The 24,960-nt window shown below is 44.7% G+C and overlaps 1 protein-coding gene and 1 pseudogene across 4 annotated transcripts in view; one reads left to right on the forward strand and one right to left on the reverse strand.

The window, feature by feature from the left end:
- Window positions 1-10,371, reverse strand: part of ITCH (itchy E3 ubiquitin protein ligase) — a 115,059-nt gene extending 104,688 nt beyond the window's left edge. For 3 of the 4 annotated variants that reach the window (XM_049779155.1, XM_049779156.1, XM_049779153.1), the window contains exons 1-2: window positions 4,694-4,819; window positions 1,571-1,647 (exon numbers count right to left, since the gene is read on the reverse strand). The gene's annotated coding sequence lies outside the window, so the exon portion shown is untranslated. Of the gene's footprint in view, window positions 1-1,570; window positions 1,648-4,693; window positions 4,820-10,299 lie in introns of those variants that run through there. The other variant, XM_049779154.1, reaches the window with a different exon arrangement.
- A 5,453-nt stretch (window positions 10,372-15,824) lies between these two features.
- LOC126019584 (uncharacterized) lies at window positions 15,825-15,942 on the forward strand (annotated as a pseudogene).
- Window positions 15,943-24,960: the final 9,018 nt, after the last annotated feature.

The following is a 24,960-nucleotide window of genomic DNA, read 5'->3' on the forward strand; positions in this document are numbered from 1 at the left end:
TCTATGAAACAATTAGCTAGCAAAAGTATACATTAAATATAAAATATCACATAAGTAATAAACTTTGAGGTTCACAATGAAGACAGAAATTTCAGTATGTTTGGGAGATTTATGTGAAGGTGGTAATGACGATGACAAAAGTCACAATATTGGGGCCGGAATGGTGGCACAAGTGGTAGGACATCTGCCTTACATGCACTGGCCTAGGATCAACTGCGGTTCGATTCCCAGCATCACATATGGTCCCTCAAGCCAGGAGCAATTTCTGAGCGCATAGCCAGAAGTAAACCCTGAGTGTCACCAGGTGTGGCCCAAAAACCAAAACAAAACAAAAGTCACAATATTAGGTTTAGGCAAATAAAGGGGACTACTCTGGCTGTTCAACTTTCTTACCTATTAAGTGACCTACTCTTCTTTCTCTCCACGTTTTCTTACTGCTTGACTTTTTTCTATGCTTTTTTCCTTCTATCTAGTAGTCTTCCTTTTCTCTCTTCTGACCTTTTAAAATGAATCTATATTTTCCTTTCCTTTTAATATTACTACCAATTTCTCAGACCTTATGGGTCTAGGTAATGTCATAAAACTGTGAATTCATTTTTTTCGGGATTTAACATGTATTAATTTGAACCTTACAACAATACCAAGGATGCAGGGAAGAATCATTAAATCTACTTACAGATATATAAATATTTGTGTTCCAGCAAGATTAAATAACAATGGGGCCAGAGAGAAAGCATGGAGGTAAGGCGTTTGCCTTTCATGCAGGAGGACGGGGTGGCTCGAATCCCGGCATCCCATATGGTCCCCAGTGCCTGCCAGGGGCAATTTCTGAGTATAGAGCCAGGAGTAACCCCTGAGTGCTGCCAGGTATGACCCAAAAACCAAAAAAAGGATTAAATAACAAAAAGTCAATTTGTCAACAGCATAATCAAATCAGAACTCATTATCTTTTCTTTTTGAGTCCTCTATACTTTTCCCCCACTATACCATGTTTTGTTTACTTTGGTTTTTGTTATTTTTCTTATTGTTGTAATTATTGAGGGACCCAATATAATTATAATTATATTATAATTATCACTGGGACCCAGGGCCCATGATAGTTGTGCAGTTCTGACAGTTTGGTAGTTGGTACAGTAATGTGGTATTAGGAGTCACTTGTATTAGTCCTGGAGGATTAAGGGAGTAGGATAGGGTATGTGGCATCAGATCAAACTCAGGATCCCCCAGACCTAATATTTACAATTTAACCATGTACATACATACACATATATAGTCAAGTGAACAGTAATAGATATTTATAAAATAAAACAAACACAACTAGGAAAATATATCTAAGTAAGCTAAAAAAACAAAAGTTAGAGTACACAAATTAAGGACACAAGACTCACATGCTATTTATTCCTTTTAGAGGAAGCTTTGAATTTCAGATCAAATGGAAATCACCCTTTATTTCCAACCAACTGATACAACACTGCTGTCTCCCCCAACATCTTCCCACATCAATTATACAACCAGGACTAGCCTAACACTCTTACCCCACAAATCTTTTAAGAGACTGCAACTACCATACCTGAAGTTCTCACCGTTGGAGTCACTTGTTTCGGTTAAGGCGTTGTCTCCAAAAGGCCACAGTTAAATGCATGTTACCTGAGAGGGGAAGGAGGGTCTATTAATTAACACTTGACTCTCAAAGTTAAACAAATCAGATTAGAGATGACATTAAGAATCTGATAGCACAGTCTTTTAAATAGTTTTAGTGGGCAATTTTTTTAATTTTTAATTTTTTATTTTATTTTATTTTATTTTTTGGTTTTTGGGCCACACCCGGTGACGCTCAGGGGTTACTCCTGGCTATGTGGCTCAGAAGTCGCTCCTGGCTTGGGGAACCATATGGGATGCCGGGGGATCGAACCGCGATCCTGTCCAAGGCTAGCGCAGGTAAGGCAGGCACCTTACCTCTTGCGCCACCGCCCGGCCCCAATTTTTTATTTTTAATTATGAGAACAATGATGCAAAGAGGACAAGGTAAAGTTACAGTGGAAGGACAATCGCCCATAAACAGAGTTCTCAGAAGAAATCCCCTTGATGACGCCTAAATATTGAACTTACAAAGAACATTAAGAAAAATAAGGCAGAACCCATGTACAATTACGTTGTCCACAAGTCCCCAGATTGTAGTACATTATAACATTTCTTAGCAGTACACAAAGCAATCTAAAGCCATGAAATTTATGTGACTCCTTAAACATTGATGGCATAGTAATTTTTTATATTTTCATGCACATGCATATTGGTTTAAGTTAACATCAAAAGTTTAAGAGGTTTTTTTTTTTGGGGGGGTGGGGGTTAGAGTCAAAGGAACACAGTAAAAACGGTGTTAGAGTGGCAAATATTGTTTGCATAGGCCCACCAAAATATGGGGGACATGGAAAGGAAAAGCCTTGGTCTAAATACAAGGAGACCCTACCCTGAAGTTTCCTGGAACACACAAATCTTGTAGTGCAATGGGACCTTACACCCTGAACACTGACATAAAGACCTGGCACAGGCCTCAGAAGAATGGGCATTCTCCATTCACCCCTGATCTAGGGAAGATATCTACGAAACATCCAAGGTTGTCTATAACATCAGCTGGAGGCAATCCTATACCAGAGAAGACCCTACCGCTGCTCTGACATTGATCTACTCAAAAGAGACTTCCCTTAACACTGAGAAGACTTAACAACAATGACTTGCTTACTGGACTGGGCTTTCTGTATTGCCCCTTAATTGTGAGGTGAAACTAGAGGATACTCCACACCAGCCTGACTTCAATGTAGGATATGCAGATTCCAGGATCTTTAATACAGAAACCTGATGCCAACAATAGAGACTGCGTGAAAAATTAAACTGTATTGGTACTACAGACAATGACTTGAATTGAACAAACTAGTTTGCCTAGAGTGGGCAATTTTTAATAGGGCAGGCTGGAAGGTTAGATATAGGCTTTAGGATATACATAGAGAAACTGGAAAGATAGTACAGGGTGGGTAGGGTACTTGTCTTGTACAACCCAGGTTTGATCCCCAGCATCACTCCCATATGGTCCCCCGAACAATACCAGGAGTAATTCCTGAGTACAAAGCAAGGAATAACTTCTGCACAAAAGAAGCAAAAATCAGATGTACAGAGTATGGACTAATGACCACGTGGATATAATAGCCTATAATCTACAAACACAAACTTTATCTACTGGGGTCATTAATAAGAACCATTCCTGTAACTCAGAGGCATCTTAAAGAAGAAAAATCACTGCAAGAAATGCAGTAGTGTCAATTCTGAAAAACAAAAGACCTAAGCTAGAAGCAATTTCCCAAGGACAGTACATTGCAAGATTAAAGAAGGATGCAGACAAAACAACTTCTGGTTAACTACTTCCTTCTAGTTGTGAGGCTTACTTCCAAAACATTTTAAACTGCGGGTCAACCTCCCAAACAAAAGAATGCTGTAATTCAGTTTTTGCAACCCTCCTTCCTGATTTATATTGACTCAGTCAGTACCATTTATAGTCAAAAAAATCAACATACCTTTGCTAAAATGCTTCTGAGTCCAAAATTAGCTTAGATAATTTTCAAAAATAGAAATAAACATATACATTTATGTATAAATTGCTTTAAATATATAAACTATTTTTAAAATGCATAATTGAAAGAGCAATGAGAAATAAGAAAAGTAAAGAAAACAAATAAGTTATTCTTTCCTATCAATACAAATACTCACCCCAAAATAAAAAAAAAAACCCAGAATGAATACAACAAAACTCATTTAAAGCTCCAAGTTCCTTGTTAAACTGTTTAAATAATCAAGAAGCATAAAAGCTAGAAGTAACTTCCCTACCACCCTTTGTTCTGATTCTGAATAGTACAGTAGGTAAAGCACATGAACAGTCTGGGTTTGATCGCTGGCACCCCATATGGTCCCCAAAGTACTGCCAGTTATGATCCCTCAGCACAGAACCAAGAGTAAGCCCTTGAGTACATTAGGTATAGCCCAAAAGCAAACAAACAAAAAAGAACCTAATTTCTAATAACTTTTTTTTTGTTTTTTGTGCCAAACCTGCCAGTGCTCAAGGGTTACTTCTGGCTCTGTGCTCAGGAATTACTCCTAGTGGTGCTCAGGGGAATCATATGGAATGCCAAAAATCAAACCCAGGTTGGGAAAGTAAACATTCTTCATGCTGTACTATGGCTCCAGCCTCTGATTCTTAATTACTTTTTAAGTAATTAAAAATTACTTGACCTGCCTAGGATTTCTTAGACAAAAGCACAAAAACAAAACAAGGAGCCAGGGACAGTTCAACAGGTTAAGTGCACTTTGCACTCAAGAAATACAGTTTCAATCCCTGGCACTGCATAGCTCCCCCCCTCCCCCCCGCCACCACCACCAGGAGTAATCCCCCACCCGAACAGAGTTCAGAGAACCCCCAAGACAGATGTGACCCAAAATTAAATAAAAATAAAAAGGTTAGACTAGTGTAAAAAGAGTATATAGCTGGCACACATGTACCACCCAGTAGATAACAAAGCTATGTGTCCACAGGAGGCTTCAAAAGGCCCATATGAGCAAAACTATTTTTAACAGAGTGCTTCTCACAGCTACACAAACACTGTTGGCCATAAGGCCTGAGTGACAGTATAGTAAGTAGAGCACTCACCTTGAAAGTAGCCAACCACGTTTGATCCCCAGAACCTTATACTGTCAAGCCAGGAGAGATTCCTCAGCACAGTCAGGAGCTCTAAGCACTGCTGAATATGGCCAAAAAAGTAAAAACAAAACAAGATCAAAATTGCTGGCCATGGGGCCGGGAAGGTGGCGCTAGAGGTAAGGTGTCTGCCTTGCAAGCGCTAGCGTAGGACGGACCGCGGTTAGATCCCCCGGCGTCCCATATGGTCCCCCCAAGCCAGGAGTGACTTCTGAGCGCATAGCCAGGAGTAACCCCTGAGCATCAAACGGGTGTGGCCCAAAAACAAAAAAAAAAAAAAAACAAAAAAACAAAAAAACTGCTGGCCTATATACAAAAAATATTTGCCACTGTGGGCTCTTCGAAGTCTAAAATTCAAATACCAAATTTGTAAAGGAAAAACATTCAACAAACTTGGATCGATAATGTTGACAGAGGAAGATTAGGGATGTAGTTCAAAAGAAAAGCCCCTGCCTTACATGCATGAGATCCTGAGTTTGCACCCTCACTGGCGGGGGGGGGGGGGGGGGGGGGGGGGGGGGGGAAAGAAAGGGAGACAAAGAAACAAAACAAAACATTCATGTTGTTAGTATTCCCCATTTTAGAGCTACCCCCATCCTGAAGCATAGTGCATATTATTTTAGGTCTCTCACTCTCACTCTCTCCTCTCTCTTCTTTCTCTCCCTTCCTCCCTCCCACCCCCCAATAAAAATGACTTAAATCTGGGATCAGAGTGATACTATAGTGGGTAGATAGATCCCCCATACTGGTCTTCCAAGCACAACCAGGAGTAATTCCTGAGTGCTGAGCCAGGAATAACCATTAAGTATTGCCAGGTGTGGCCAATAAACAAGACAAAACAAACAAAAAGAGTGATAGTATAGAAAGGTAAGGTACTTGCCTGGCACACAACTAACCAACTCAGGTTCAATCCCTGGCATCCCATATGGTCCCCTGACCTAAAGGCAGTTCCAGGAGGACCCTCCCCAAAAAATAACTTGAAATAGATAACAGAAATAGAAACAGAAAATAACAGAAAAAGATCAATAAGCTGAGTACAAATGCTTTGCATACAAGAAGCTAGGGTTTGATACGCAGCACTAAAAACCCTTGAGCTCTACCAAAAGCAACATCCCTCCAAGCACAGAGCCAGGAATAATCTCTGAGCACTACCAGGATAGCCCCAAGAAGAAACAAAAAAATAAAAAACAATGCATTGATAGCTATAGGTTTACTCACTCTTTAAGTTCCTCAAGCACTACATTTGGTTTTAATTTTTGTTATTGCTGAGTTTCGTTTTGGAGACCAAACGAGGAATACTTAGGACTGACTCCTGGCTCTGAACTCAGGGAGAACTCCTGACTCTAGAGATTACATGATGTGCTGGGGACCAAACCCAGGTCGGTCACATGCCAGGCAAGCACACTACTGCTGTACTATCATGTTTGCTTCTAGTTCTGATTTTTTGTTTGTTTGCTTTTGGGCTACACCCAGTGCAGCTCAAGGGTTACTTCTGGCTCTGTGCTCAGAAATCATTACTCCTGGGGGCCAGAGAGATAGCATGGAGGTAAGGGGGTTGCCTTTCATGCAGAAGGACGGTGGTTCGAGTCCCGGCATCCCATATGGTCCCCTGTGCCTGCCAGAGGTGATTTCTGAGCATAGAGCCAAGCATATACAGCTGACCTAGGATGGACCACAGTTCGATCCCCCTGCATCCCATATAGTCCTCCAAGCCAGGAGCAATCTGAGCAGATAGCCAGGAGTAACCCCTGAGCGCTGCCGGGTGTGACCCTAAAACCAAAAAAAAAAAAATTAAATGATTGTCAGTTAAGTAGAAGATAATTGGGTTCAAATCTCCTGTTCTAAAAAAAATTGTGTGGGGCTGGAGAGATAGCATGGAGGTAGGGCGTTTGCCTTGCATGAGGACTATGGTTCAAATCCCAGCATTCCATACGGTCCCAAGCCTGCCAGGGGCGATTTCTAAGTATAGAACCAGGAGTAACCCCTGAGTGCTGCCGGGTGTGACCCAAAAACCAAAACAAAAACAAAAACCAAGAAAAAAAAAAGAAAAAAAAATCACTCCTGGCAGGTTAGGGGAACCATATGGGAATAACGGTGATCTAACCTGGGTCTGTCCTGGTTCAGCAGCATGCAAGGCAAACACCCTACCGCTATGTGTTATCACTCCGGCCCCTCTGGTTTTGATTTATTTTTTTTTGTTTTGTTTTGGTTTTTGGCCCACACCGGGTGACACTCAGGGGTCTGGCTATGTGCTCAGATTGCTACTGGCTTGGAGGACTATAAGGGACGCAGGGGGATTGAACTACGGTCTGTCCTACTGTCAGCCGCATATGCAAGGCAAAGGCCCTACTGCTGAACCACCGCTCCAGCCCCTGGTTCTGATTTTTAAGTGATGCTAATAAACTATATGATTTTACATCATTAATCAATATTACTTGGCATTATAACTCAGTTACTAGGCCCTTTTGAGAAACAAGGAACCCTTTACTTAGACTAGCTCTAAACAAATTCCTCATCCTAAAATATGTTAATAATGTAATATTAGTAAAAATCTAATGAGAACTTGCTCTTCAAGTTTATGTTCTCCCTAGAATGTGTATTTTGATTACTTGTCTCTGATTCTTTGCTCACTTATTTCCACTCTGGAGAAACAAGTGTTTCCTCTCCCTCTCTCAACTTTCTAAGCAAGTTTCGTTCAATAAAAACTCAATGCTATCACCTGCTATTACCTATAACTTCCCCCAAGCTCCCTTTAAGCTCATCTTTCCACCTCTCACCCCACCTCTCCAACAGACAGATCCTTCCAAATCTTTCCCTTACATTACCATAACAATCTTTCTAAAATACATATTACTCATATCAGTTTCCTGTTTAAAAACTGTCTAATGCTTCAATATAAAATTTAAAATGTTTAGCTTTAAACTTACACCTTTCAGAGTTCTCATTTTTTTTTTTTGGTTTTTGGGCCACACCCGGAGATGCTCAGGGGTTACTCCTGGCTGTCTGCTCAGAAATAGCTCCTGGCAGGCACGGGGGGACCATATGGGACACCGGATTCGAACCAACCACCTTTGGTCCTGGATCGGCTGCTTGCAAGGCAAACGCCGCTGTGCTATCTCTCCGGGCCCCAGAGTTCTCATTTTAATTTAAAGGTCTCACCAACCAAAACACTCATAAGTACCATCCCTCTTTCTGTTTCCTCAGTCCTTTTTCTTCCACAGTCCTCTGCATTTGCATACAACACTGAAGTGTTTCCACAGTCCTGTCCTTCCCCTTTACCATCTCTACAGCACTGGAAATCTTAGCTAAAACCCAACTACATCTATTGTATAGATCATGACATGATAGCCCACCCCCACAGAGGTCAACTCCCAAGCAAAACTGGTCATTTCTTCATCTGTCTCAAAGTTTTCTGAATAGCATTTGGCGTGCCTACAGTATTATTTACCATGGAGGCTCAGAAACATCAGGATTGTCTTAGATGCCTTTTTTCCTTTTGGTTTTTGGGCCACACCCAGTGATGCTCAGGGGTTACTCCTGACTATGAGCTCAGAAATCGCTCTTGGTTTGGGGGACCATAACGCATGAGACAGAATCAGGGTCTGTCGTCCTGGGTCAGCCGCATGCAGGGTAAACGCTCTTTCAAAGCACTACCGCCCCAACCCTAGACGCATTATTTTTTAAATTGATCTTAGGGCTTCACACACATATACCCTATCATCCTCACAACCCTCTAGCTGCCTGTATTAAAATTAAATTCTTGGGCCAATAGAAACCTATTGGTTTCTACTTTTTAAAAGTCCAATCAATCCTACTTCACTTCCTGACAGGGAAAATAAACTAAATAAAAATTAAAAAAGACAGACTAAAGGGTTATGTATGAAATACTATGAGCAACAGTACTGTTAAACCGCAGTGCAAAAATGTATATTTAAAAAAAGGGGGGGCTTGTAGGTAGAAACAGACTGGTAACTGGAAGGCAAATGGGTGGGGCAAAGCGTACACTGATGTTGAAAGATTGCATGCCTGAAATCCAATCATCAATAACTTTTTAACTTTATAGTACCAAATTAAATAAATAAAAAGCACTGGGGCCAGAAAGAGAAAGGACAGCCATTCAGGTGCTTTTCTTGTTCCTGGCTGACCTGGGCTCAATCTCTATACAGTCCCGAGAGCCTGCTAGGAAAGACCCTTGTGTGCAGAGCCCTGAACACTGACAGTCGTGGGCCCACCAAAAAATAAAAAAATAAAATTAAAAGCACCCCAAATTACCACAATGATAAAATTTGGACATACTGTATGTCTCTTCCATTCAAAGTTAAAAAAAAACACAGATGTTTTTCCTACAGAACTTATCGAAGCATATTCTATACTTGTTTTGCATGCTTTATTACACCCTTGTTGACTACTGATTCATAAGAAGGAATTGCTTTTGACCTGATAACCCTCCCCCCAAAATGATATTCACTGTTCAAATACGCAATTGCACGTCCATGTTCGGGCTTAATTGCGCCTTAGGTGAACATAGCTATCAGGACACAATAGCACAGCCTCTCCTCTCCCTCCTCGGCCCGGACAACTCGTCTCAGTTGAGAGCAAAAGAAGGTGCAGCCGACGGTGAGGGTGGAGGAGACGCACGTCCTTCCTTTCTACGCAACGAAGACGGGAGCTTTGAGGTGGGAGACGCCTGGGTGCCAAAGGGCTGGGGTGCCTGCCTCTTCGCCATTCCAGGAGGAAGAGAAGAATCGCGCTCTTCCCTTCCCGGCCCGGCCCGGCCCGGCCCGCCTCCACCCCAACAAAGAACCTCCAAAGAATAACGGGCGGGCGGAGAAGACCGACCAGACGCAGGCGAGACGTCTCGCCGGGCCCGGCCGGGTCTGGTGGGTCGTTGGGGCGAGCTCCGCGCCTGCCCACGCCCCGGGGTCCCCCCTCTTGGGGGAGCCTTGGGCGTCGCTCTGGAAGCCGCGTCACGCGCGTCTCCCCGGCTTGAGCTCCCCACCTCGCGCCCCCCGCCGCGCCCACGGGGTCGTCCTCGTCTCGGACGCCTGACGGGTTCCGCCCGCCGGGCCCGAGGCCGCCTGGGCCGGGGGCAGGAGTCAGGGAGGGCTGACGGGAAGGGTCTGGAGGAGAGGCGGCAGGAGGGCGAGGCTCCAGCACCCGCGCGGGGGCCCGGCCGCCGCCCCCACTGGGCCACGTCGCCCGCCCTCGAGGCGCCCGAGGCCGGAGGTGGCCCTGAGGGGCGAGCGGGCGCGCCCGGACCCTCCCGGGCCCCCCAAGGCCCGGCCTCCTCAGACCGGCGCCCGCCAGACCCGGGGAGGCGGACGATCCGCCAGACGGGCACCGATCGCGCGTCCGCCCGGCCCGACTCCGGCCGGAGGGAGCGCCCTGCCCGGGGAGGGAAGCCGCCGGCGGGCACCGGCCCTCGGGAAGAAGGGGAAGGGAGGGAGGGGAGAGCAGCCCCGGCTTCCGACACCGCGCTCCTCCGGCCCTCCCCGGCCTCTCGCCCGGCCTCCCGCGCTCGCCCCGCAACTCCCCCACGCCTGTCCGCGGGTGTTTACCGGGACTCGGCGCCCGCGACTCTAGCGTCCCTCCACCAAGATGGCAGCCGGTGCCGAGCCCCGAGCGCGGCGGCAACTCGAGCGAGCCGGCGCTCAGCGCGCAGGCGCTTCGCCCTCGGCCACGCGCCGAGACTACAAGTCCCAGGATGCCTTGCGTGTCGCGCGCCGCCCCGCCCCGCCCCGCCCCTCCAGCCGACCTCCGCGGGGAAGCGCCCGGGCAGACTGGAAGGCCGCGCCTCGGAACCGGAGTTTGCCCCGACGCCGGCGAGCGAGAGAGCGAATAGGAGGAGGGGCTCTCTCTTAGGGCCTCTAGCGCCTCCCCGGATCCCACTGCCGGGCCTCGTTCCCAGCGTTTGTGATTCCGTAGAACTGCTACGGGGATCTCACCATGCGCATTTCCGACGGGCTAGCTGGTGTTGCTGCTGCGGCGAGTGGCTTGTCCCACTTGGAGAGCCACCCCATGACTTAGTTCTCACTAGGACGTGAGAAAATACATTCCCGAGCTTTGATTCTGTTCAGATCCAGCTTGGGCTGGGTCTGAGGGGCACACACACACACACACACACACACACACACACACACACACACACACACACACACACACACTGCTGGGGTCTGGGGATGAGAGATTTTGCCTAACCCTAACTTTATTTAGCAGCACACACACACACACACACACACACACACACACACACACACACACACACACACACACACACACACCCGTGCATGGGGTCTCCTACATATGCACATACACAAACACACACACACACACACACGTGCATGGGGTCTCCTACATATGCACTCCAGCTCCTTGAGCCATGTCCCTGGCCCAAAATCCAAATTTTCAACGTAGTGCGCGTAGGGATGATGGAAAAAATTACGTCTAAACGGTGCTAGTGACATAAGTGTTGTAAAAGCTGTGTATCAGTAAACTACTTCAATCCTCACAACAAACCTAAAAGAGAAGAACTTTCAGATAGTCACTTTATAGACACTTAAGCTAAGTCCTGTGTTGGATAAGAACCCAGGTAGGCCCCGGAGAGACAGCACAGTGGTACTTGCCTTGCAAGCAGCCCATCCAGAACCTAAGGTGGTTGGTTCGAATCCCGGTGTCCCATATGGTCCCCTGTGCCTGCCAGGAGCTATTTCTGGGCAGACAGCCAGGAGGAACCCCTGAACACCACCGGGTGTGACCCCCCCCAAAAAAAAAAAAACCCAGGTAGTCTGCCTTTCAATCTTGTGGATTTTCTGAGAATAGGCTGTATTGCAGATAGACCCAAAGGTACAATTAAACTAAGTACTTAGACATGGTACTTCGATGTCTTGTTTAGCTATTTCTTCCTAATGAAAACAATAGAAAGTGATGTAACACTTTTTGTGTGTGAAGCAAGTTACTACTTTCCACTTTTCAAAGGAATTTTAGATCCTCCTATGTCAGTGTCAAAGCTTTCCTTAAGAGAGCCAACCTAGTATCAGAGAAATAAATCCCGGAGCATCCCATATAGTTCCCTATCATCAACCAGAGTGATGCTCGAAGTAAGTCCTGAGCACAGCTGGACGTGGCTCCTGGTAGGGTTCGGTATCCAAAACACCACACAGAGCAAGTTCTCTGTATTAAAAGATTTTATTCAGCACAAGTCAAGAAGCTGACTGATCAGGGCTATCTCTACAGACAGAGAGTGACTGGTCAACAGCAGAGTCCAGAAGAATACAGAAACTAACTGGTTAGGGCCGTCTCCACAGTGACCCCAACCCTTCAGTTCAAAGCCTTTTTATACCCTAAAACCACAGGCCCAGAAGTTTCTAGGGGCATCAGAAGCCTATTGGTTGCCCTCATTTGGAAGAAACCTGTTCCTGAAATTTGGGGTGCTGCCAACCCCTTTGTTCTTTTTATTTTGTATTGACAGGTGGTTGGGGGACTTTGATTCAAATGCAAGATAAGCATATCTTTCAGGCAGATGAATGACTGTGGTTAAGGGTGTTGTAGTTGCTGCAAGCTGGTCTAGGAATTTTGGTTACAGTAATTTTCCTGCTCCTAGTTTGGTATGTGGGGCATTTGTGGTGATAGTTTTTGCCAGCCAACATAGGAGTCTAAGTTACAGTAATTTTCCTTCAAGTTCTACATATCTTATGAAATTTATTATGTATTTATTTATTTACTATTGTGATTTATTACTAATGGCTATACTATAGTAAAACTTGGTTATATATTCAAGTTAATCATAAACTTGCCCTCTTCAACTCCCCCCAAAAAGCAAAACAAAACACATAGGCAAGAAAATCTACCTAGTGCATTCAGATTCTCCAGGGAAGAAGTCCTCAAAATATTACTAAGTCATATATTTGTGCTTTTGCCTTGAAATGCATTAGAAGCAACAGACACCATATTTCTTTTTTTTGGGGGGGAGGGCCACACCCGTTTCATACTCAGGGGTTACTCCTGGCTAAGAGCTCAGAAATCACCCCTGGCTCGGGGGGACCATATGGGATGCCGGGGGATCAAACCGCGGTCCTTCCTTGGATAGGGCTTGCAAGGCAGACACCTTACCTCTAGTGCCACCTGGCCGGCCCCAGACACCATATTTCTATCTTCTACTTCTATTGTTTGAATTATTAGTTACTTCATTTCAATTTAAAACACATCAAACAAGAAAAACAAAACACATCAAACATTACATTAATTGAATATGAAGGAAGGTTTTAAACTTCTTCCAGAAAATAGGGCCAGAGCAGCGGTAGGGCGTTTGCCTTGCACGCGCTAGCCTAGGACAGACGATTCTATCCTCCAGTGTCCCATATGGTTCCCCAAGCCAGGAGCGATTTTTTTGTTTGTTTTGGCCACACGCACTCAGGGGTTACTCCTGATTCGGGTGCTTGCAAGGCAAATGCCGCTGTGCTCTCTCCGGCCCCTGGAGTGATTTTCTGAGCACATAGCCAGGAGTAACCCCTGAGGGTCACCGGGTGTGGCCCCCCCCCCCCCAAAAAAAAGAAAAAAAAAAACAGAAAATTCACTAGGAATTACACTAGAAGAAAGAAAAGGATGGGGAGCTATAGTAACTATGTGGAGAGGGTGGAAGAACGCAGCTCAACAGTTACATGCTTTGCCCTGAGCTTGATCTTGGCAACAGAGAAAAGAAATCAAAAGTCTGTGCCTGGAGCCAGAGTGATAGCCCTGGGTTCAGCATCCCAAATGGTTACTGGAGCCTGCCAGGAGCGATTTCTTCATATGCAGAGCCAGGAGTAACTCCTGAGCACCCCAGGCTGTGCTCCCCAAATAAACAAAACAATAAAAATCCAAAAACTCTGTGCGGGAGCAGGGACAGAGCAATAGTACAGCATTAAGTACAACACTTGCCTTACAGGAGGCTTACCTGAATTCAGTCCCCAAATTCCGGAGTGATCCTACACTCAGAGTTTTAACCTTTTTTTTTTTTTTTTGGTTTTTGGATCACACCCGGCAGTGCTCAGGGGTTACTCCTGGCTCTATACTCAGAAATCGCCCCTGGCAGGCTCAGGGGACCACATAGGGACCATATGGGATGCCTGGATTTGAACCACCGTTCTTCTGCATGGAAGGCAAACGCCTTACCTCCATGCTATCTCGCTGACCCCGAGCTTTAACCTTTGTACTATTTCTTCCAGTCCCAAGTTCACATTTGCAAACATTTCCGTTTATGGGCCACAGCAATAGCACAGTTGATTGGGCATTTGCCTTGCACGAATCAAACCTGGGTTTTCCAGCATCCCATATGGTCCCCTGAGCCTGCCAGGAGTTGATTTCTGCACACAGAGCCAGGAGCAACCCCTGAGCACCGCCAGGTGTGGCAAAAATAAACAAATACATAAATAAAATTTTCACTTATGGTTTCCTTCTTTCTTTTTTCCTTCCTTTCTTCCTTCCTTCCTTCCTTTCCTTCCTTCCTTCCTTCCTTCCTTCCTTCCTTCCTTCCTTCCTTCCTTCCTTCCTTCCTTCCTTCCTTCCTTCCTTCCTTCCTTCCCCTTCCTTCCTTCCTTCCTTCCTTCCTTCCTTCCTTCCTTCCTTCCTTCCTTCCTTCCTTCCTTCCTTCCTTCCTTCCTTCCTTCCTTCCTTCCTTTCTTTCCTTTCTTTCTTTCTTTTTTGGTTTTTAGGTCACACTTGGCAGTGCTCTGGGGTTACCCCTGGCTCTGCGCTCAGAAATCGCCCCCTCTCACAGGTTCAGGGGACCTTATGGAATGCCGGGATTTGAACCACTGTCAGTCCTGGGTTGGACTTGCACGCTTGCAAGGCAAACTTCCTATTGCTGTGCTGTGCTGTGCTCTCTCCAGCTCTTATGGTTTCTTATAAAGGAATGATTTGAGCAGTACTGGGCCCCGTAGTGCTGGGACCACAAGGCTACTCTTGCCTGAAGTAAAGTGGGGGTACACAGCATGATGGGGGTCATTGGTGCCAGGTATCTAACTCAGTGTCTCCCACACACTAAGTATGTCAGCTACTGATTGTCATACCTCTGGCTCCTCAACCTTTTCTAATTCTCTCTAGTGAACTTTTTTAGATTTTGTCTTAGTGACTCTCCTGGTGATGTTCAGGGCTCATTTGACTGTGCAAGAGGGACAATACAGTGCTAACGATGGAAGCCAACACACAAAGCCTATCCTCCAATCCTTTGAGCTGTTTTCCCAGGCCACATTCTGTTTTTGTTTTGTTTTGTTGCTGTTTTACAAATTCCCCTTTAATCATTCATCCCAGAAATTCTATGGTGCCTGAGAGTCAAACCCAGGGCTTCAAACACGCAAAATATGTTGATTACTAGTAGATTCAAATTACGATAGTACAGTGGTAGGGCATTTGCCTTGCAAGCGGCTGACCCAGGACAGACCTGGGTTCAATCCCCAGTGTCTTATATGGTCCCCCCGAACCAGGAGCGATTTCTGAGCGCATAGCCAGGAATGCCCACGAGTGTCACTAGGTGACAAAACAAAACAGGGGCCGGAACAGTGGCATCGGTAAAGCGTCTGCCTTGCCGGCGCTAGCCTAGGACGGACCACTGTTCCATCCCCTGGCATCTCATTTAGGTTCAAGCCAGGAACGATTTCTGAGCGCATAGCCAGGAGTAACCCCTAAGCGTTACCAGGTGTGGCCTCCAAAAACATAAAACAGGAGCCGGAGAGATAGCATGGAGGCAGGGCGTTTGCCTTGCATGCAGAGGATGATGGTTCAAATCCCAGCGTCCCAAGTGGTCCCCCGAGCCTGCCGAGCGATTTCTGAGTGTAGACCCAGGAGTAACCCCTGAGCGCTGCCGGGTGTGACCCAAAAAACAAAACAAACAAAAAAACTCAACAAACAAACAAACCAATAAAATATCAAATTACTGAAAGCTGGATAATGATCAGTTTCCTCCTTCACTCAGTTTCCTTTTACATAACATCTCTACACTAACTCTATCTTCCTTATACTCTCTGTGTTACATCATCTGTTGGAAGGTCCCTGGAGTAATTAGTTTCTTTACACAGTGCATCCTTATCCCACATTAAAATATTTGGATGTCTACGGCCATACCACCCTGAACGCGCCCGATCTCCTCTGATCTCGGAAGCTAAGCAGATTCGGGCCTGGTTAGTACTTGGATGGGAGACCACCTGGGAATATCGGATACTTAAAAAAGAAAAAAATTTAGGGGCCAGCGAGGTGGCGCTAGAGGTAAGGTATATGCTTCAAGAGCTAGCCAAGAAAAGATCGCAACCGTGGTTCGATCCCCCGGCATTCCATATGATCACCCTAAACCAGGGGCAATTTCTGAGCGCTTAGCCAGGAGTAACCCCTGAACATCAAACGGGTGTGGCCCGAAAAACCAAAAAAAAATAAATCAATATTTAATAAGTACTGATAAGGGCAAATCTTGTTTATTAGGTGAATGCATGCAATAGTTTAATCACGGAACAGCATATATGTGAACAACTACAAAAAAGCTGGAACAGGGGCCAGAGAGATAGCATGGAGGTAGGGCATATGTCTTTCATGCAGAAGGACGGTGGTTTGAAACCCGGCATCCCATATGGTCCCCCGAGCCTGCCAGGAGCGATTTCTGAGCCTGGAGCCAGGAGTAATCCCTGAGTGCTGCTGGGTGTGACCCAAAGACCAAAAAAAAAAAAAAAAAAGTCAAGGAAGATATTTTTTTTATAAATTTCTATTTTGTTTTGTTTTGTTTTGTCTGGGGAGTCATATCAGCATTGCTCAGGGAATACTCCTGGCTCTAAACTCAGGAATCACTCCTGATGGTGCTTGGGGGACCACATGGGATGCCAAGGATCAAACCCAGATCAGCTGAGTGCAAGCTACACCTTACCAGCTATATTGCTACAATCTCAATACATTTCTTTCTTTCCTTTTTTGGTTTTTGGACCACACCTGGTGATGCTCATGGGTTCCTCCTGACTCTGCACTCAGAAATTGCTCCTGTCAGGCTTGGGGAACCATACACGATGCTGGAAATCGAACCTGGGTTGGTCCTGGGTCAGTCGCGTGCAAGTTAAACGCCCTACCTGTTGTGCTATTGCTTCGGCCCGAATTCTAAGAATTTTCTATTTTTCATTTACTATTGGGCTGGAAAGCACTTGCTTTGCATACAGGAGGCCCAGGTTCAAGTCCCAGCACCACTCCTAGCACTCCTAGCACTCCTAGCACTGCCAAGAGTCACCCCTGAATTTAAAAGGGCAGCATGATACTTAGTATTTAGTAGAGAATAGTGGAATATAAATCTTTCTTGAGAAGGTTTGGGGGGGTTGTTTGTTTCGTTTTGGTCTGGGAGCCATACCAGCAGCAATGCTTAGAAGTTACTCCTGGATCTGAACTCAGGAATCATTCATGGTGGGGCAAAGTGAGCCAATGGGATGCCCAAGATCGAACCCAGAATTAAATCTGTGGCAAAGTAGGTACCTTACCTACTATACTATCACTCCAATCCCTAAAAAGAAGTTTTAATTTCTGGGTAGATTCAAAGGAATAAATTAACTCATATTCTGTCATAGTTTCATCACTAGATGATGGAAGTACAATGGGGTTTTATACTTGAAAACATGTTTTGCTTTTTATTTGTTTGTTTCTGTTTTCTTGGGGCATATGTGGTGGTAGCCAAGGCTTATTTCTGGCTCAGTACTCAGGGATCACTCCTTGATAATCATATGCAATGCTGGAATTCAAAGATCAGGAGCCGGGGTGATGGCACAGTGGTGGAGCATTTGCCTTGCATGTGGCCAACTTGGCGGTTCGATTCCTGGCATCCCGTATGGTCCCCCAGCCTGCCGGGGGTGATTTCTGAGTGCAGAAGCCAAGAGTAGCCCTTGAGCACCTCTGGGTGTGTCCCAAAAACCAACCAACCAACCAACCAACCAATAAATAAATATATAAATAAAGTTAAAAGAAATACACAATCCTCTCTCGATCCTCGCTTGAGCTGGAGGCTAGCTCTAGCCGGCATGGTGTTGGGGGAGACCTCATGTGGAAGGCCTTCTCCCTAACTTGGATGCGCTGGGAGCCTTGATAGGCCCCCAGCCTTCCCCTCTTCTGCTCCCAGCCTCCAGACCTTCTGGGGTGGCAGCCCAGGTGGCCAGAAATGGTTGGTCCTAACTTGGGGTATGCTGAGATTTGCTCGGTTGCTCTAAGTTTGTCACTGGCAATTTCTGACCACTCTGCATATGGAAAACCCCGCGGAGGCTAGTGCCCCCGCGCGCACTTAATGTATTAAGAGTATTCCTTATCTTTATGTTATGTTTTGCGTATCCAGAATGTCCATTTTGTATTCTGCCCTTTCCCACACCCCTACAAAGCTCATTTTTACTCCTTAACTCTCTCACCCCCCCAAACATCACTAACCCACATTACTCTTTTTAGCTTCAGTACTGCACAATCCTAATCACAGACCAAAGCTGTGCATTGTGTGTAACAACCCCAAACTGTTTCAAAAGACATAAAATGGACACATATTTCTTTAGAATATTTTGTGTTTTTTTCTCTAACAACTATAAGTCTTACTAAATATTCTCTTATACAGTGACGATTCTAACCACTTTTTATCTTTTCTTTATGAGCTGTTCAACAACGAATTTTGGTGAAAGAGTCCCCCAGTTTAATGCTTATGATTGAACCATGTCATGGGGATTGTTGGACTTGTTCTTATGGCCCCCATATGGCACCATAATGCCACGTGGCATTGCTCCTTTTTTGCATAGGCACATTAAATGGGAAAATACTACTCATACAAATAAGATCCTATCTAATAGAAATTGGAATACACAAATCTTATAGTGCAAAGGGACCTTATATCCTGAACATTGACATAATGACCTGGCACAGGCCTCAGAAGAAAGGGCATTTTCCATTCACCCCTGAACCAGGGAAGCCATCCATGAAACATCCAGGTTTGTCTATAACATCACCTGGAAGCAATCCTCTACCACGGAAGACCCTACCACTGCTCAGACATCGACCTGCTCAAAAGAGACTTCCCTTAACACTGAGAAGACTTAATAACAACAACGACCTGCTTACAGGACAGGGCTTCCTGCATTGCCCTTTAATAGTGAGGTGAAACGAGAGGACGCTCCACATCCTGACTTCAATGTAGTATATTCAGATTCCAGGATCTTTAATACAGAAACATGATACCAACAACAGAGACTGTGTGAAAAGTGTGTTGGCACTACAGACAATGTCTTGGATTGGACAATCTAACTTGCCTGGAGCCTAGAGTTGGTCTTATGCCAGGAAACTTCAGGGGTAGGGTCTCTTTGTATTTAGGCCAAGGTTATTCCTTTCCATGCCCCTCATATTTTGGTGGGCCTATGCAAACAACAATTGCCACTCTAACACCGTTTTTACTGTGCTCCTTTGACTCTAATCCTTAAAAAAAACCCACTTAAAATTTGAGGTTAACTTAAGCTAATATGCATGTACATGGAAATGTAAAAAATACTATGCCTCTAATGTTTAAGGAGTTAAGTAAGTTCTATGGCTTTAGATTGCCTTGTGTGCTGTTAAGAAATATTATAATATGTTACAATCTGGGGACTTGAGGGACAAAGTAATTGTATATGGATTCTGTTTTATTTGTCTTAATGTTCTTTGGCTGAAAGTTCAAAGTTAAGATATCAGCAAGGGGACTTCTTCTGAGAATTATGTTATGGGTGATTGTCCTTCCACTGTAACTTTACCTTGTCCTCTTTCTTTGCATCTTTGTTCTCATAATTAAAAATAAAAAATTAAAAAAAAAGAAATACACAAGATCAGCCATATGCAAAGCAAATACCTCAAACTGTATTCTCCCTCCTATTCAGGATTTTGGTAAGGTTAAGTTAAAAAGAACATCTTAAGATCATAATCATACTATTATAAACACACTAATATTTTTTAAAAAATAACATCATGATAATGTAACAATGCTTAAATAAATTTACTTGAGAGATATCTTATTTCATGTAAGTTGGCAGAGAGAACTAAAGATTGGCTAGAAACAGGGTAGGTAATTCCCATATCATAATTTTGTTGTTGTTTTTGGTTTTTGGGTCACACTCTGCTGTACTCAGGGGTTAATCCTGGCTCTGCGCTGAGAAATCATCCCTGGCAGGCTCAGGGAACCATATGAGATGCCGGGATTCAAGCCACCATCTGTCCTGAATCAAGTGCATACAAGGCAAATGCCCTACTGCTGTGCTATCTCTCTGCCCCCCCCATAATTAAGAAATATTAATTTGGGGCTGGAGAAATATTACACCGGGTAGGGCATTTGCCTTGCATGTAGCTGACCAAGGTCCAATATCTGTTACCTCATATGGTTTCCAGAACACAACGAGGAGTGATTCCTGAGTGCAGAGCCAGGAATAAGCCCTGAGCATTGTAGGATATGGCAAAAACAAACAAAAATAAATCAATATTCTTGGGCTGGGGAAATAGATCAAGGGATGGATGTAGTCTTTGCATGGAGAAACCTCAATTTTAATCCCTTGGCACTACACACTCCCTTGAACACTGAGCCAGGAATAGCCTTTGAGTACCATGAAAGGAAAGAAAGAAAGAAAGAAAGAAAGAAAGAAAGAAAGAAAGAAAGAAAGAAAGAAAGAAAGAAAGAAAGAAAGAAAGAAAGAAAGAAAGAAAGAAAGAAAGAAAGAAAGAAAGAAAGAAAGAAAGAAAGAAAGAAAGAAAGAAAGAAAGAAAGAAAGAAAGAAAGAAAGAAAGAAAAAGAGAGAGAGAAAGAAAGAAAGAAATAAAGAAAAAGAAAGAAAGAAAGAAAGGAGAGAGAGACAGAGAGAAAGAGGAAGGAAGAAAAAGAGAAAAGAAAAAGAAGACAAAAGCAAAAGAAAAAAGAAAGGAAGACAAAGCATATTCTCACCTGTCACTACAAGTAATACCACTGCCATGATCAGGCCAGTGCAGAGAGGCACAGTAAACCTTAGGCTTCTTCAGTTTTTCTGTAAAATGATCTGGAGAGCAAGAATCATGCCATCTTGGGATCTTGGGCCAGAGATAGTACAAGTAAGTGCAGATAAGGCACTTGACTTTTTCAAATCCTACCCCTGTTCAATCTCTGGCATCCCATTAGTATCATGACCATGCCAGAGGTGATCCCTGAGCATAGAGCCATGAGCAAGCCCTGAGCACAAACAGGTATAGCCCAAAAACAAAAACAATAAAACATCACCCTGGGCCAGAGAGATAGCATAGAGGTAGGGCATTTGCCTTGCATGCAGAAGGATGGTGGTTTCAATCCTGTCATCCCATATGGTCCCCAAGCCTGCCAGGAGTGATTTCTGAGTGCAGAGTCAGGCGTAATTCCTGAGCACTGCCGGATTTGACCCAAAAACCAAAAACCAAAATGTAATACCTCCCCATCTCCCTCCAGGACTGGAAGTCCCAATACTCTTCACATTGATAGCAGGGTCCAAGAAATGGTTCGATATTTTGTCTTCAGGGTCCAGCTTTTCCTCATCGCAGATACTCTGGCTGCTTAGGTAGCAAGGCACAGGCAACAGCAATGTTATTATGTGAGCTATGTTCTTGTCACTTACCCCATCGGATTGTCTAGAAGAGAGTTTTGAGCTTTTATAACCGGCTTTTGAATTTTTCCTCTCTTAGAGGCAGATTAACTAGTAGGCCTGGTTTAGAGAAATAAAGAAACTGCTAGGCTATCTTCCTCCTAGAGGAGGAACTTCTCAAGTGACATGTGTGGAAGATGGGTCACCCAGAGATCTAGTGTCACCTAGAGGATCTGAACCAGGTTCATGGATTTTGTCAGAAACACTCATGACTTCCATCTGGAGTTATTTAATGAGTGCTAGCATGTTGGGTGTATCCCTTCTGGATGTTTCTGTCGCATTTTCAGATTTCAGATTTCAAACAAATGGAGGTTCCATCTGATTCCTCTATATCTCAACTTCATGGTTTTCTTTTGAGGATATGGAATCCCATCTGGGGTCTCACTTACTGGGATCCCAATCTGCATGTTGCTTCATAGATTATTTGTTCTTTCTAAATTCCAGGTTAATGTGTTTTTTCTGTTCATTGCCCAGAGTCAGACAAGTATCTTCCTCTAGCTTTAATTTCTCCTGTTATCTTTTGTACTATGTTTGTCATGCTAACTCCCTTTCCATTACCACTCAGACAGCCCATATTAAAGTCTGGCCTAAAAAAAAGTTTGGCCTACACATCAATTGGAGAGATAACTTCCAGGGTCTAATGCACTGAGCACATGATTAGAATATAAGAGCCCCACATTCGTGTTCTAGCACTGCATGATACCATGTATACCACCAGAAGCAACCACTAAGCACAAAGCAGAAAGTGGCCCCTTCAGGTGTCCCAGTCAAAGATAATCCACCTCCCCCCCCAAAAAAATGGATAAGCAATAATAGATTCTCTAACCCAGCCAGCATTTTCAGGGAATTCCTGTCCTTATGCAGCAGACCCCAATTATCAAGGAGTGTTCCTACTCCAAACTACATAAATCCCGAGTGTATTGGTTGTTATGTAGTAGATTCCCCTCCCCACAAGAAGAAACATTCAAAGGGCCAAGAGGAATAAATGGTGCATTGTTATAAAGGCATTGGTGGTGGCCTGACAGTGGTGGTGGCCTCCGCACTGCTGTGCAGTAAGGAGGATATATATACCACACATATATGGTCTGGGTTAGGAATGAACAGCTGCATGCAATGCAGCCAAGAGGAAGAACAGGGAGTCAAAGACAGACAGCTGCATATAATTTAGCCTTGCTTCCTGTCCTAAAGGTTAGGGGGAGGTCAGTGTTTTTTACTAAAGCTTCCCCACATAAGCATCTTACCACTGAGATATATCTAGAAGCTAAAGTGTTTGATTTTTGGCTTTTGAACCACATCTGGATGTGTTCAGGGCTTACTCCTGGCTCTGTGCTCAGGGTTCACTACTGGTAGATCATGGGAAACTATATCTGGACACCAGGGATAAAACCCTGGTCAGTTGTGAACAAGGCAAGCACCTTAGCAGCTGATCTAAAACTCTTGCTTTGAAAAGGTAGTTATCAAGATAGCAATTTGAGGGCAGATAATACCAGAAGGGACCAGAAAGAGGCTTCTCAAGACTCAGAATTTTTGGAACCTGAGGAATAATACAGGGTTTAGAGTGCCTTCAGGTAATAATATGATCATATGCTTAAATCCACACTGTCTCATATGGTCCCTCAGTACCACTGGGAGTGGTCTTCCCCCCACAAAAAATATACATAACCATATTCTGAATCTTGATCTGGGGGCTGGTACACACATATGTTCTCTGTAAAAATTCAGTAAGCTATATATAGAGTTAAAGGGTATTACTGAGTATGTTTCTGCATTTATATATCAAGAGACATTTACTTGAATATATGTTTATACTCCTGCACACAGCTGACCAGGGTTCAACCCTCAGCATTCCATATGGCCCCTGAGCACCTCCAGGAGTAATTTCTGAGTATAGAGACATGAGTAATCCTACCACTCTTCAGTGTGGCCACAAACAAAATAAAACAAAGAAAAACATAAACGCGTCATGTTCCAAAAATGCATGCTCTCCACATACCAAAATTTATCAAACTTTTTTGGGAGAAAAGAAAAAGAAAAAGAAAGAAAGAAAGAAAGAAAGAAAGAAAGAAAGAAAGAAAGAAAGAAAGAAAGAAAGAAAGAAAGAAGAAAGAAGGAAGGAAGGAAGGAAGGAAGGAAGGAAGGAGAAAGAAAGAAAGTAGGAAGGAAGGAAGGAAAGAAGGGAGGAAGGAAGGAAGAAAGAAAGAAAGAAGAAAGGAAGGAAGAAGAAAGAAAGAAGGTAGAAAGGAAGGAAGGAAGGAAAGAAGGGAGGAAGGAAGGAAAGGAGGAAAGAAGAAAGGGAGGAAGGAAGGAAGGGAGGAAGGAAGGAAGGAAGGAAGGGAGGAAGAGAGAAAGGGAGGAAGGAAAGAAGGAAGGAAGGGAGGGAGGAAGAGAGAAAGAAAGAGAGAAAGAAAGAGAAAGAAAGAGAAAGAGAAAGAAAGAAGAGAACAAATCTGACGTCTGAGTGAGAGCACTGTGAGGAGAGAGTTGCCTTGCACATAACTGACCTGAGTTCGAACCCCAGCATCCTATATGGTCCCCTAAGTGACCCCCGAGTAGAGTCAGGAGGAAACCCTCAGAATCACTGGGTGTCACCCCGAAGACAAAAAATAAAACAAGTCCATGGGTGACATGTTTGTGCCAGCTCCTTCTAGAACCTTCTTCCTTAGGCTTCCCTGAGGGATCCAGCACTGTGCTCGGTGGGCCTCAGTCTCCTGCTGACTTTCACACCTGCACAGGCCTACTCGGAGACGATGATGAGAACTGGGGTGTCCCTGATTTGCTCCCACCACCATTGGCCACGTGGGCTGGAATGCTCTAGAAAATCAGGAAGTCCTCCAAATCCATCCCTAGGACCCTGTGAAGCATCTCAGAGGAGGAAACACTCATCCTGGTCTGAGTGTGGAGTTTGTGCAGCCCTGGCGCTGGCGACTTCCGGTTTCCATGGAAACCACTCACGCTGCCAGTGAAGAAGGGTCTGCATGGAAAGGCGGCCAGAGAGGGGGCTGGGGCCAGCATCAGGGCACCTCGTGCTACTGAGAGGCTCCCCAGGGCTTCAGACAGAAGAGGGGAGCAGAGGAAGCCTCAATACCCTCTGTCACCCAGGCACAGCTGCATCCCAGGGTTGGTTCTAACCAGCAGGCAGGTGGTGGGGGGACACACCAGATGCTGATTTGGGGGCCCGGAGAAAACCAGGGGAAGAATCACATTGGATCACATTCAATCATGCTTAGGGGATATTCCTGGAAGTTCAGAGGACCAAATAGTGTGCCAGAGATTGAACTGGGATTGGTCATATCAAGGCACTGTACTATACTCCCAGTACTGAGTAACCCCTATATTGAATCTGCAAAGATTCCCAAACTTTGCTTGTAGGGCCATACCCAGTAGTGCTCAAAAATTATTCCTGAGAAGCCAGAGCGATAGTATAGTGATAAGGCATTTACCTTGCATGAGGCCCACACAGGATGGACCCTAATTGGAATCCTGGCATCCCCTATGGTCCTCCGAGCCTGCCAGGAGCGAATTCTGAGCACAGAGCCAGGAGTAACCCCTGAGCTCCTTCAGCTGTGACCCCCCCCAAAAAAAACAACAAAGCAA

The sequence above is a fragment of the Suncus etruscus genome, chromosome 9, assembly GCF_024139225.1.
Source record: "Suncus etruscus isolate mSunEtr1 chromosome 9, mSunEtr1.pri.cur, whole genome shotgun sequence".
In the NCBI taxonomy this organism is placed as follows: domain Eukaryota; kingdom Metazoa; phylum Chordata; class Mammalia; order Eulipotyphla; family Soricidae; genus Suncus; species Suncus etruscus.